General features: G+C 36.6%; 1 long non-coding RNA gene across 1 annotated transcript; it reads right to left on the reverse strand.

Moving 5' to 3' along the window:
• Positions 1-6,774: 6,774 nt before the first annotated feature.
• LOC108430303 lies at positions 6,775-12,480 on the reverse strand. The gene is made up of 2 exons (XR_001858075.2): positions 12,285-12,480; positions 6,775-7,588 (listed from the first exon to the last, which is right to left on the reverse strand). It is a non-coding gene; the product is annotated as an uncharacterized LOC108430303 (long non-coding RNA).
• Positions 12,481-15,240: the final 2,760 nt, after the last annotated feature.

Consider the following 15,240-nt stretch of genomic DNA (forward strand, 5'->3'; position numbering starts at 1 on the left):
GTATACAATTGTCTGAAATGTGTTTGTATGCTGTATAATTTACAGTACCCTTCACTGAGCCCAAACTCTGGCTGACCTTTGCAGCTGAATTGTTTTTGCTCCTAGATTCTTTCATTTCACAGTAATAGCATTCAAAGTTGACCAGCGTAGATCTAGCAGGGCAGAAATTGTATGAACTGGCTTGTGGCATCCTGTGATAGTAAGTCACTGAGCTCTTCAGCATGACCCATTCTATTGCCAGTGTTTGTCTACAGAGATTGCAAGGCAATGTGCTTGATTTTATACCCCTGTTAGCAATGCATGCTCTATATATAGCAGTGGTTACCAGCCCTGGTCCTGCTCATATCTACTTTCCTGCACAGCTTTAACCTGCATCTAACATACTATAAGGACTTCTGAAGAAGGTAATCTCACTCCATGTGAATGAAATATATCACCACAGTTGCTGTCATTTATTTTATTTACTTTTGGCAATAATTATCTTGATGTAGTGCAACTTTATGTTGAAGCAATTAGAATCAGCCAAATTAAAGGCAACTGTATTTTTAGAGCACTATAATAATCTGACAGTGTCACTCTAGTCACTACACCAAAAGGAGGGAACTCATCATTTTTTATAAAGCAAATATTTAAATTAGCTGAGTCAATTTTTCATAGCCTAGGGACACGAAATGGCTTAATCCATTCCTCTTTATAGGCATGTGTAATTTATCTAGATGTTTGGAGTTTGTAATTTTGCTGATTTAAATGTAATTACATAATTTACACAGCTACACACAATTTACATTCAATTTATGTTTTGTATTAACCGTCCAAAACAAAACGAACACACAACAAATAACATTTCACTTTTCAAATGTAGCGTAGATTGTGTCAGTTTTGTTAGGGGCATATTTTCACGCAAATCAATAACAGAAATGTCAAATCATCTACTTACAAAAATGCTATATCACCTGGATAATCTGCACTGTCCTTTGTTTTAAAGTGATACGCATAAGAACTAACAGGCTGTTGTTGTACTGAAAGTGTATCATTGGTAAAATTTGAAAGCATTTGAAGGCATTTTTACAAGGCAGCATCCATATTTTGTGCTTCTCTATGAAGAGAGAAGCTGAGTCTCACTCGTTTAATTTCATTATTCCACTGCTCTAATAAAACAGTGACCATCTGTCCTTCCTTTCCACGGGAAACATTAACAAAACACTCTGCTTTCTCTTCTCCTTTCACCATGATGTCACGTTCATCTCATGAAAAAATGAGGTGGATGCACCCTGAGCCACAGAAGCTGTAAATAATTTATCATTTTATTTCATTGAGAATAAAGAGTACATTATTCTTGCTGGCCAAGGCAGAAAAAAGGGAAATGAAAAGTTGTTAACATGGCTATATATATATATATATATATATATATATATATATATATATATATATATATATATATATATACATTTTTTCATACTTTGATGTGAAACATGAGGAACCCCCTGCATCGACATGTTCATATATCAGATTGGTGATTGATAGTTTATGGTTGCTGGCAGGGGTACATAAAAAAAGATATGAAAGAAATCTATCATCCTGGAAAACAGCCATAAATGATGCTGTTGTTGCTGTACAATAACATTAGCTGTTGAGATCTGAGACCTTTAGCAGTCACAGTGGTCACATATTATCTTTTGTTGAAAAAACAGAGAAATTCTGTATAAAGTGCTGATTCTACACTTTTGCTGATACCACATTTGTATTTGTAAGAAGACAAGAAGATATTTCATTATTATTATTTTATTATTACTGTTATTATTTTAATTATTATTATTTCAAACAAAAAAAAGCAAACAAGAAAGTTAGAAATGAATAAGTGACAGTAGCCACGTTTATATGCAGCCTGATAATCCATTAATAATCTGACTAACAGCTCAATCGGAATAGAATACGTCCATGTAAACACCTCAATCGGAACAGTCTAGTCGGATTGAGGCCATTTGGAATACAATTTCTATCCAATTGACCGAGGTGGGTAAACCTTTAAATAATCTGTTAAGTAGAAGAAGAATAGCCGTGTAAACGCCTGAATCTGATTACACTCCAATCAGAAGGTGTAAGAACGTTCTGCACATGCGCGGCGCATCATAGCGAAAGGTTCATACCGTTCAACATGGCGGAGCAGAAGCTGGTCTGCAGAGGAGACGAGGTTTATACTCTGAGCTTTAAAAGACAGCAGTGGGACAGACATCCAGCTTATGTGTCTCAGAGCACGACGTCTTCCTTTATAAGTGCATGTGAAGGACGTTTTTCTGAGTCTGACGTCAGTTTAAAGCAATTAAAAACACAAGCACTGCTCACTGCTGCTCATCTCACTCTGACTGGACTCACATGTTGTTCGCTGTCATGGTAACGTTTACTCTAAGCGCTGCTCCACGCATGCGCGTGATTCTGCATCGGTGGGCACGTAAACGAAGATTTTCATCAGATTGTTGAGCAGAGTGAGCATAAACACCTCATTCTGAATCTGTAATCTGGTTGTATTCAATCAGATTGGCAAAAATCTTTGCATGTAAACACAAACACTGTAGATGCAAAACAGAAGACTCTGTTGAGACACTACACTCTTAAAATGCAGAGCTGGGAAAGGATTCTGCGAAGAAATGCAATTGAAAAACGTTTGGTTCCCTAAAGAACCTTTCATTGGAGGGTTCTTAGTGGAAACCACTCAATCAAAAAGATCCATACCAAGAATTTCTTCTGTAGCATCGCTCCAAAGAACACTTCTTGGCATCTTGTAAAGTGTATAGCAAAATGAAAGCAGTAAACATAGTTCATTCATCATGGATACAACTCTGTGTTAGTGTTTAAGGCAGTTGGAGGTATTGTGCTCCTCTCTGCTCAGCGTTCTTTCAGCTTGTGTGTGTGTGTGTGCATCTGCATTCTCCATCTGCCCTAATTGCCCTGTTGAGCTTTTGCAATGCTCTAATGCGGCATTGGTTCACATGAATGCAGAGCAGGGTGGGCTGTCTTCTCTTCAGCCCTGCAGAGCATGAAAATGGTAGCTACTTCAGGGGAACAGGGCTGAGTTGATGTCGGCTCTAATAGGGCTACCTTTGCTTTTTCACGTAGTTACCAATGTGGAAATGTCCCATTAGTTTGTTTGTGAGGCAGGGAAGTAAGTTGTTTGAGGCTACCTTTGCTTGAACATGGAACATGGAAAATAACTTCAGCAGTAATGCATCTGTGCACATTCTGATGTCTGAAAATACGTTAACCCTTGAAGCGCAATGTTGAAGTCTTGTTATGCTACTTAAATGTAGTAAGTTACATAGTTAATTACATTACATACTTAATTTATACATTAGCATTTATGTTCTGTGCTTGTTTCACATTCTATACTTGTTTGAAGGTTTTTTCATTCGTTTTGATGTCAAGAAATGTCAAACCATGACTATTAGCAAATCATAAATGATCTCCTTTTCTTTGCGCAAATAAAGATGTGGTTATGATTGTAAGTTTAGAATCTTTGTTTTTGGTGAATGTCTCTACTTTATTCTCCAGCTATCAGTGGACAATATAAAATATAAAACTGCACCATGCTTTTGTTATCCCTAATAACTGTGACTTCTTCGCCACTTTTCAGACCGCTGATGATATTAGGCATAACAGGAAAGCTACCAAAGTTACCATTTTTTAAAGGATTTGTATTGATCACAATTATAAGAGCTTAGATTTAGACTAAACTATTCATAGCCTGGTTATACTTCATTTTAGAGGCATTGTTTCCATCGGCAACAGAGAAAAGACTTTGTTTACTGTGATATTATGAATATTAAAATGGAGAATGCTCCACAAAATCCTGTTCTGTGTAACCTTTGCATTTCCCCATGCAGTATTAAATGGAACTGAAGCAACTACAATATGCATGTTGTTTTGAACTGGTGCACATATAGAAATGTATGAGTGGTGTAACTGTTGGTTCTATTACTGGGAAATGGGTTTGATGTCCTGTGATGCTACAGCCATACTTGACTGGAAATCCAAGAGAGCATAACTGGCCTTGATTTCTCTGTTTCTCTGTCCATTTTTTGATGGGTTGTGCAGGGATTGGTGTACTATAGTGGGTAAAACTGTTGCTGACTGCATGTACATTAGATTTGATTTTCTGCTGCACCAAAACAGTCTTAAATAAGATACCTAGTGCTACAATCTCCTACCTATGTGAGTATAAACAGAGAAAAGTTGCTATGACTCACTTTATTTGATATTCATGTTATAGGAGCCTGCTAGTGTCTATTCCAAAGGTTTTCAAGTTGTATGGGCATTTTTTTTTTATATATTTGTTCTAGTGTCTGTGTCAGATCTCAGCCTCAGAGGTTCACTGTGTTTTCAGTTAAGAACATTCAAGGACTTGGACTCCTGTCTTCATGTCAGCACGTACAGTGAGAAAACATCTTATGAAAACATAATGAAGTTATTCATTCAGTTATCTCCCAAAAAATCTTACATTGCATTCCATTGATTGTGGTTGTTCAGGTATGGAAAAATTCTGAGCAGTGCACTGGAAAGATTCATACTTGGTATTTCTGTTTGTTTTTGGTCAGTATTTCAAAGTTCTGGTGGTTCCCAATGCCTAAACATCCTGAAACAATGGTAGATTTATCTCTACTCAGACCGGCTATCTGTGAGAAAAGAGAACAGCAGCCGTAGAAAAAAAATCAGCTGGACTAAATTATTGGGCTTGTTTTTTCCCCAGGCTCTTTTTGGTCCTATTTGATCCAAATTTATATATAATTATATTCGGTAATGTTTGATGCCTCTTATAGTGACCTAGTGTGAAAAGCATCTTGCAAGTTTTTACAGTTTTGATGTCATGAATTATGAATGTTCATCTATCTCTGTTAAATTTAAATGTAAATTCTTCTGTGAATCGAGGAAAGTTCAAAGTTTAAGGTGCCAATGAGGGTCTTTGAACAATGGCATAAAGCAACCACTTTCAATGAGTGGTTCTTTAGAGAACCATTTTTGTGAACGAGATATGTGAGTGTGATGAACCTTCTTAAAGTTGAAAGAACATCCACATAATTTAAAGGTTGTGGGAAGAAAATAGTGTAGAAGTGTACAATACAATTCTTTATATCTTTGTAAGGTTCTTAGCAATCATAAATCTCTTTTTTCAGACATGGATCATAGTGACACCCTTTTTTTAAAAGTGTAATTCTTTGTCTTTGAAGGCACACTCTTTAAAACGGTGCCCGAGAGTTCTTTAAGTGATGCCGTAGGTCTTCTGGCTCTCTTAAGTTTGTTTAATATGTAATTGGAAATAACCTGAGTTGTGAAAAGAGGAGATCTCAACAGGTTTCAGGAGTCTGATCTGGCAGCTGATAATAATTTCATTTTCCATATAGATAGATAGATAGATAGATAGATAGATAGATAGATAGATAGATAGATAGATAGATAGATAGATAGATAGATAGATAGATAGATAGATAGATGTAACTATATATAAATATACACATGTATGTATACACAAGATTTTGAATTTATATTAACTCCACTATTTAGCTCTATCCACTCAGGCAACAGCAAAATGGGTGAAAACATCAAACCAAGTGCTGAAGAAAATTAACAAACAAGAACTCAAGGTGATGATGGAAGAAATAAAAAAATAAAATATGATATTACAACAGGAAAATATGATACTTGTGTGGAGACAGGGGAAAGGAGTAGCAGAGGAAGAGTCAGTAATAAATGTAGATGCTTTTCTTTTCAGCAGTTGCAACATAAGACAAATGTGAAGATACTGTTACATTCAGAACACATTTAAGAACACAGTGTTTTCATTAACACCACTTATCCTTAGAATTATTCTTAAGAAAAGGAGTTAAAAAAAGACAATTCTTTGAGACATTTATTTAAAAAGAATAACAATGTTTTACAACTTTTTCAGAAGATTGAAGTTAAGGAGAAACATATATTTTAAGAAGATTTTCTTTCTTAAGACAAAGTAAAGTGTAAGTTTAAGGAAAAAACCTACCTGAAAATATCCCACCCCTACTTTAAGTACTTCTTCCAAAGCCACTTCACCAAAACACATGAATGTGACTAATACACAGTTGGACTAATACTTGATGTAGCTACACAAGCTACATTGGATGCTTAATTCAGGAAAATAACAAATTCCCCCATAAATGAAACAGACCAGATAATTACCTGTCCAAAAGAAAAACAGAAAACTCGCTTTGCCGACCTTTCAACTCCCTTTGGCTTCACCACCATTGGAAAGCCACACCAACGTTCTCTCTGGTTGGTCCTCTTGCTTTGTCCAACCTGTTTTTGTTCAAAGCCTTTTCTAATTCAGCCTTTTTTTCTTTTCTTTAGCAGTGCAGGATGTTGTAGGAACCTCTGTAACTTTCTCTGCCATTCTTGTCAACATAGCTCCCTACCTTTCAGCTGTTTGTGTGTCGAGTTGTGTGACAGACTCTGCACATATGCAAATGAGTGCATGTATAGAGTGTGCAGGTGGGCAGGTCATACCGTATGTGGGTAGACAGGTAGACTATTCAGTCATTTCATTGGACCGGGTGTTTACAGCCCTGTTGCCTCCACAGATATAATTTTTTAATTTTTTATTGTCAGAACATTTGATCTGATTTGCCTTGTAATTGGTTGCTATATGGATGTAAAGAGTATAACATGAAATATAACACAATAACAGTGTTTCTGAAATAAACCTACATCACCTATAACTTTGAATGAAAGTTAATGGAACAAGAATTTTTCCAGTTAGTTTTTGGGTACTTTTATTGGCCCATTCATTGAAATGTTGACACATTGTAAAGGGCAGCATTTTAGTACTCTTAACACACACACACACACACACACACACACAGACACACACATCTTCTAAGCCAATTGTCCTTCTGGGCCATCAAGGGGGGTTTGAGTTGGAGCCTATCCCAGCTGTCATTGGGCGAAATGCAGGATACACCCTGGAGAGGTCACCAGTCCATTGCAGGGCCACTCTATAACAACAAAACCTTATGTTTCCACTTGTAAAAAGGTTTTGTTCAAACGTAGCTCTTTAGGGAACTGTGGCATTTCTCAAAGTAGCCCTTTGTAGCACATTTTTTTAAAGAGTGTTGGGTAATGCTGATAAATTGGATCTTTCGTACTTCGCTGGCATTTTTGTTTGCGTAGGCGATTTGTGAGTTTGATTCATTCTGGATGAGTGTGCTCGGCTAAACAGTTCAGCTCTGTCCTTATCGTCTCCCTCCACTTCTCGCATTAGAGCACTGAAGTCTGTTTGAATGTCATTCTAATGTTGCTGGAGGTCAGCTGTGTATTTTCCTGCATCCGAAAGCTACTTAACACACCAGGAGCAAAGTGAATCTTCTTTAGTCACAGCTGAATTTGCTAGTCATAGGCAGTGAGTCGCACATATTCTACTGGCTTCATAGCACATAATCTTCAGATGAGATGAAGAGTGGTCAGCAGTGGTCATTCTGGCTTAGATCAAGGCCAAACAGAAAGAGGAGGTCCCATGGAGATGTCCTGCAGTGCACAGCTCAGTCAGCCAAACATCAGAGCACAGCATTTTCTAAGGTGAAATCAGATAAGCAAGTTAGTATTTATGTGAACTACATCACACGACACTGAATCTGCGTTCCATAAGCAGTCTTATGAAAATGAATGGAAAAGAAGTTGCGTTGCTTTGTGCAGGCAAAGTGAAAATATGCTTAAAAGATTTTTTGAGTTGTCTAATTTACGTTTTAGGTGCAAAAAAGGATCATGACTGAGCATGTAACGTTAATAATTGCTCATGTTTTTTTCAAGTACCATTGAAGTAAAGATTAACTAAGACTAAGAATAAACTTGGAATATGAAGGGGTTAAACAACACACTGAACTAAAATATTACCTTGGATTTATTTGATTCAAATGCGCATACTGGTGTGTTCAATGAAATTATTTTTGGCAAGAATTGTGCTAATTTAATGCATTTCATTCCCATTGAATCAGTGACCATATTTGGATTCAGGAAATTCAAAGCAATATTTTTGCAATGCATGCCCACTGGACTACAGAATTATTACTAGTAAATAAGTAATGAGTTTGTGCAGAACTATAGTAATTACTTGTAATTGGAGAAATGATTCTGCCTCTAGTCCAGCACATCAGCTATAAAATGGAACAATGGCTGAGGTTATAATTAGGATATTATAATAAAGTTTTTTTTTTCAGGTCATATTCAGTGTATTTGTAAAAAGAATTCAGAATCATATCGTTCCATCAAATTTAGGAATCAAATCAAATTGTGTTGAACTTGTGTTGAAAGCTGAAATATTTCCTAAAGAACTGTGAATGATGAGAAATGTGCAGCCCTGCTCACCATCCTTTCCATAACAAAGGCACCGTGCTCAAAGGTCTTGAATTACTTGTTACTTTGAGGTTTGCTTTTTTTTATGTAGTAATAATTTATACAGTATAGATTTGAATCCTATACATTAGAGAACACAAGGCATTTCAGATCTTTATTGAATTTCTCAAGTCTAACGTATGTGATTTTATATTAATAAGGCTATTTTCTATAGATTTATTAAAGGCTGCCATTAATTCCAGGATCTAACACCATTGGTGTAATAGTTCTAGTTCTTCTTTGCTCACATTAACTTACTTTATTCCGTGTGCAATAAATGAGTTGTACATGCAGATATTATCCATGGAGAATGGGCCACTGGCTGAAGATGATCCCCAGTAATGATGATGTGCTTTTAATGACTGTAACAATATACTGATTACATGTTGCCATACAGAAAATATTAAAATTCCTGAAAAAAGACTGTTGCTCACTGGACTGTTACCACAAATGTAAAACAAAATAAATTCAAAGGGAATGAAGAATGTCTGTTGGCAAGGAACAGGATTGTAGATTATTAATTATTAAGCACAGGCATCAATACTGCCCACAAGTGGTGTATATAATGGTATGCCCTATTCTAACAACAGATTACACATGTCCACTGTATGGTAATGAAGCTGTTACAGCTGAAAAACTAGCCTGAACCCAGCATTCCTGAATCGATTCAATTGTTTGCACGACGAAAAATAAAAACTTGATTGCAAACACTGATAAATCCATCATTCATATAATGAAATTAGCTCTTGTAACAGTCCTTGACAGAAGGTCCTTATGAGCAAAGGGTGAGTTTGTGTTTTTACAGGAATGAAACTGTTTTGTCCATGCTGTGCTCTATAGTGAGGCACTAAAACATTCTGTACTGAAGGACAGGTGGACCGGATGACCAGAACTGAGTTGCTTTTAACTGGCTCTAAGTCATTCATATCCAGCTCATCTGTCCTTGGCATCAATATTGATGGGATTCTAGTAACACCTTCTCCCCACGTCCGCAACCTCGGAGTTATCTTTGACCCTACACTCTCTTTTGACATCCACATCCATTCCGTTGTTAAGACATCTTCGCAGTATTTCCCGTCTCCGATCATTTCTCAGTCAAGCTGATGTAGAAACGCTTGTGCGTGCATTAGTGACATCACGACTGGACGACTGCAATGTTCTCTATTCTGGCCTCCCTGTCAAAACCCTCACTAAGTTACAGTATGTTCAAAATGCCGCTGCTAGGATCGTCACCTTTACAAAAAAAGAATGACCCCTGTCCTTCAGAGTCTTCACTGGTTGCCCATTACATTATGCATTCAGTACAAAGTTCTCCTTATAACATATAAAGCTCTGCACAGCCTGGCTCCTCAATACTTGACAGAGCTTCTTCATCTCTATGTCCCATCCTGTACTTTGAGATCACAATATTTAGGCCTCCTTCATGTTCCTAGATTTAAATTGACTTCTATGGGTGGTGTATGGTAATGTAGTAGCTCCCAAGTTATGGACCACTCTCCCACAGTCTCTTCAGGATGCAACCTCTTTGTCTTCATTCAAATCTGTGTTAAAGACTTATTTTCACTGTGTTTCCATTGTTCCGTTTATTCTTCAATGTTTACCTGTGTTATCCTTTTGTTTAATGTGTTGATGTCCTTTGATTGTAAAGCGCCCCTGAGCATGGGTAAGGCGCTATATAAAAATGATGATGACGATGATGATCATGAGAACAGCTGAAATGGGATGGGGTCCATTATTGTGATTAGTGACAGGAGAAAACTTCAACAGGCAAAATAGGAAAGGCCACCAAATGTTCAAAATCTACCTTCTCTTTCTGTCAGAGTAGGTCAAATATTCACACAGCAATGCTGTGGCCTTCCATCCATTTCACTCCTGCTGATTATCGATCTCTCTTTAATTAGTCGATTAAAACATTAAATGTAATCAATTGCTCATATCTCAGCTTCATTTTCTTGTGTGAATGCATTATTAGGAAGCTGAAGAGAAGACTTTTGCTCTAAATGCATGTTTTCCCTTCACAAGAAAATATGCACTCTTACAAAAGATTCTTTGAGGGCTCTTTAATAAAGACAGTGGTGGTCTATAGAAACAAGAACAGTCAAAGAACAATTTGCATGCTTAAATGGTTCTTTACATGAAGAAATTGTTCTTCAGACTGATGGAGAAAGCTTCTATATAGCACCATAATATATATACTGTCATTGTTACTGGTGGACCAAAAATGTCCAGCATCCAGTGACCGCTGATGAAGGACTAAAGGATGACCAACACTGTGCAGCAACAAGTGAGCTTCTTTACATTTACACGGTGGACCAACACAATGCATTGAAGTGGACTATGAGTGGACACAGTGCTTAAAAACTCTAGAAGCACTGCTCTGCCTGATCCACTCAGTCCAGCGTAACACACAGTAACACACCACCACCACGCCAGTGTCACTGTAGGGTTGAGAATGATCCACCTCTCAAATTATACCTGCTCTGTGGTGGTCCTATGGGGGTCCTGACCACTGAAGAACAGGATAAAAGGGGATGTGCGCAGAGAAACAGATGAATTACAGTCTGTAATCATAGAACTACAAATTACTTCTATATGGTAAGTGGACCTCATAAACTGGGCGGTGAGTGTAGCTACAGGGGGATGTTACTAATTAAATGCTCAGTCAGTGTATATATTTATATTTAACATAATTTAATATTTTTTAGATATTTTTAATTGCAAATAACATATTTGAAGGCAATGGGTGTGGGCAGTTTATGTCATTATTCACAAGATGACATGAGATACTTCTGAAGTAAGTGACATTGTACTGACATAAAGGAAAATACAGTTTGTTTGGAAAGTAAGTCCCCCACACTAAGCACAAGTCTGATATGATAATGAACTGACGCTTTTATTTTCTTATACTTTACTTATCATAAGACTGATGAAAATACATCAGAAGCTATATAATTACAGAAATCAAACACAAGCACTTGTATAATGTTAGTTTTTTATCATTTATATATAGTTTTGTTTTCTTGCACGCCATTCCTTTTCCATCACTATCTACACACATCAAGAAGATTTAACATATCAAGTAAACGTTCATAAATAAAAGCTGTTATAATAAGCAGTGCCTGTATCACCAAGTCATGTTGTGTTGTCATTTAAAAGCTCACTGCAGTAAGGCAGCTGATAATATGACAATGAAGCAGCATTCATTTTTAATTTGTTTTTAGGGAAATATGTCTCTGCTTTAGTGTAACAACATCAACATCAAAGTCATTCGTAGAACTGATATGTGTGGTTTATAAACAGATACTGTAGGTTTTGTCAGTTTTGAGTTTTGTAAGCTTCAGACATTATGGAAATCTATCCATTGCTTATAAGAGCATCAATTCCCTTCATGAAGCAAATGAACCCATTTCTTAACAAAGACCTGGGCTTGCTTAGACTTGGGGCGCCTCCAACCTACCAGAAAACGCCATATATCATGAAGATAGGTGAAAATGAACATGAATACAGTAAAAAGTAAAACGATTTTTTTTATTTGAAAAAGGCAGTTGATGTGAGATAATTTGAAGAACAAACTTTGGCTGCATGATTTCTTCATAAAATATCTCATGTCTCCTTGCAAATCAACTGGTGTAAGTACATGGTCCTGTGTTTGTGCGTGTGTTATTAAGTCCATACATTAAGAAATTTAAATTGTTCTATGAACCTTAATGAATTTGATCGTTCTATCAAATAGATTCAGTATGAGTAGACTTAATGCAATAGAACACAGCTGCAATTAATGTCAACATATTTTCAGCTGGGAAGCCAAATAACTGCATTAGTTCTTTTGTTTTTTGACTGCATGTATGTAGCCATTAAATAAAAGAATAAAGAGTTACCAGCAGTTGCGTAATGATAGCACAGAGACAGCGGGTCGTCTTCTGTCATCAGTGTTTTGCAGGAATGTTTGTAGAGGTCAGACGAAGGTCCTTCTGCAGGCCCGATAAGGAGCTTTACTCAGCTGTCTTATCCACTGGGCTTGTGCTGACCTCTTGGTTTAACAGTGAGGTACACACCCATCAGCTGGGGCTTCCAGGCCAGTGGACTGATTGTAGGATAAGAGGTGAAGAGTGGTAGACAGATAGATAGAGAGAGAGAGAGAGAGAGAGAGAGATGTCAGGCTAGGCTGGTCTACTTCTGTCAATGACTATGACCGAACGGTGCTTTAATTCAGCACATTGCTGTGCAGAAGCCTAAGCCTCTGACAGATTGGTTCTTTACCTGTCACTGTATGCAAACCTGTAACGGAGAAATGTCTCGGCTCGGCTCTGCCTCCTTCTGTGTTCCTGCCCAGACAATTTGGCAATGCTGCCAAACATGGCTCAATCCTGAAGACAGCCTGTCAGTTGTGGCTGCACTTATCACAATGGAAAATAAATGGTTGCCACTCTCTGAGATGCTCGAACAGGGGCTTTTCTTTTAGATCACCCACTCAGCCTAGATATATGATTACCATGTGTCTCTCTTTAGTGTAATACAATCTGGACAGAATTGCAAATGTGAGTCCTATTTTCAGTTCCTTATCTAGTTCCTTGAGTGCTATGAAGATATGACATCATGTAAAACCTATGCCAGACTTGCAACAATTATATTCCATCTTAATGTGGCATGAACTAGGAACCCAGTTCTGATTAGAGTGAAGGGCTGACCACTTATTTTCTTAACTAGAACTAGATTGATCTAACAGGCTTATATCCCACGGTGCTGTGTGATACAGTTCAGTGTCACTCTCACTTTGTGCTAATATCAGACAGGAATTTGTATTAAGGTGCTAACAGAAATTAGCATTGTCATCACGGTGGTAATTCGGTAAGCAAAAAACATATAATGCAAAGGTTTCTGAATTAATGGCTCCTCTGATAATATCAACTGCAAAATTACAGGAACCCACTGGCTACTATTTATATTACATTCATATTAATTTAAAGTGCAATATTAACAGTAAATATAAACAGTAACATAGCAACAATATACTATGACAGCACAGTCACCAGGACCACCAAATTACTGATGTAGCTGTATGCTTACAGTAATAAGATGAAGTTGAAATGTCTTGTATTTTTACATAACAACTGAAAAAGTAATGTAGCTCAGTACCCATTGATTTATTGTAAATTTACAATTTTGTTCTGTGATTTTTTTTTTGTCCCGACCTGTAAATATGTTCATTAGCCTCTTTTAAAGACCAAAACCAGAATAGTCAGAATAAAAACACTTCAAATGTTTTATTAAAATATTTACACCTTCTTTAACCTCATCACATTCCATGATGTCCTGTGGTATAGTTGCAGTAATTTGCTGTGTTATCACAGTAAGCATCTTGACATGAGTCGATTTCACAATTAAATGATGAATACAGTATTTTACTGTGGAAAAATAGTGTTGAATACTGTGAAATCATGCAATAATTAAAATGTGAAGTACTTATTATAATGCATTGTAAAACAGCAATGTAAAAAATTACAGAACATGTCATACAATTTCTCTTTGAAGTGTCAATGTTTCAGTTAGATCTGCCTTAAGCTTCATTTGTTAAATCCAGGATGACCCTGCTGAATCTTAAAAAGCTACTTCCTATGTAATGCATTATGTAAATGATGAATTTCCAAATAATGTTCTATTTATCCATTATGGAGTTTGTAGGTGCACATGGCAGAATCCCAAGTAGCTATTTGTGAAACGCATTATGCATGGTTGGGTGCAGGCACTAATATTTTAATTCCTTTGTAGTGCACTATGTGAGGAGTAGGGAGTCATCTGAGACTCAGCCCCAGCGTGGGAAAAGGAAGGTCACTGCTAGCTTTGTGTTAATATCAGCCTGGAAATCGCATTGAGGCACCAATAAAAATTAGAATTGTCATCACTGTGGTAATTTGGTAAGCAAAAACCTATAACACAAAGGATTCTGCATTAAACAGTGCTATTTTATGGTATGTTTCTTATTATATATGAAAAATGTTAATGAAATGATTGCAATATACAACAATGGGTGACTGAAAGTCAGAAGTCTATCGTTGCTTGGAAACAACATGTTCTGAATTGTTTAAGCTGGTTATTCTTAATGATAAAATATTTATTGAAAAACAAAAGTATCATATTTCATGTTGTCTGCTTTGCATCATGCCTAATAACCCTAACCTGTGATAACATCACTGCTGTTTGTGGCTTATTGTCTTGTTGTTCACCTGGCAAAAGGCAACGGTTTTGATTGCTGTAACTGAGACTAAAAAGAAACTGTTAGATAACCTGATGAAAATGAATGTAAGTAGAACTCAATTATTCAGTTTGGTGATGAATCTATTTGCTGAAGGAGTCCAAAACTAATCTAAGAGTAAGGTTGTATGACATGTCATGCTAAGACTTTTTAAGAGACAAGTGCTTAATGTTTCTTTAACAAACACACACCCACACACTCATGCCCCCACACACAAAATCTTAGTTCCATAACTGAGTAAACCAACAACGATTCAACGTCCAGTGATAATGTAATATTTCATTCACAGTAATAAATACAAAACGTGCAATTTTACAAACCTTATGACAAACCATGTGGCTGATGAATGTCTATTAAAAGTTGGTAATGAAGTTATTTATTTATATATATTTATTTATTGACTTCAACCTGACCAAGTAAACCAAGAAGTTGTACATCTTAAATGCCTGATTCAATTTAGACAAAATACACTGCCAATTAGCCAAAAATCTAATTTACACCATATGTAGTAAATATAGTTTATCAGCCAGTGCATATTAGTTTTGCATTAGGCATAATAGACAAATACACTATATGGCCCA

This window comes from Pygocentrus nattereri, chromosome 28 (genome assembly GCF_015220715.1).
Source record: "Pygocentrus nattereri isolate fPygNat1 chromosome 28, fPygNat1.pri, whole genome shotgun sequence".
Taxonomy (NCBI): Eukaryota; Metazoa; Chordata; class Actinopteri; order Characiformes; family Serrasalmidae; genus Pygocentrus; species Pygocentrus nattereri.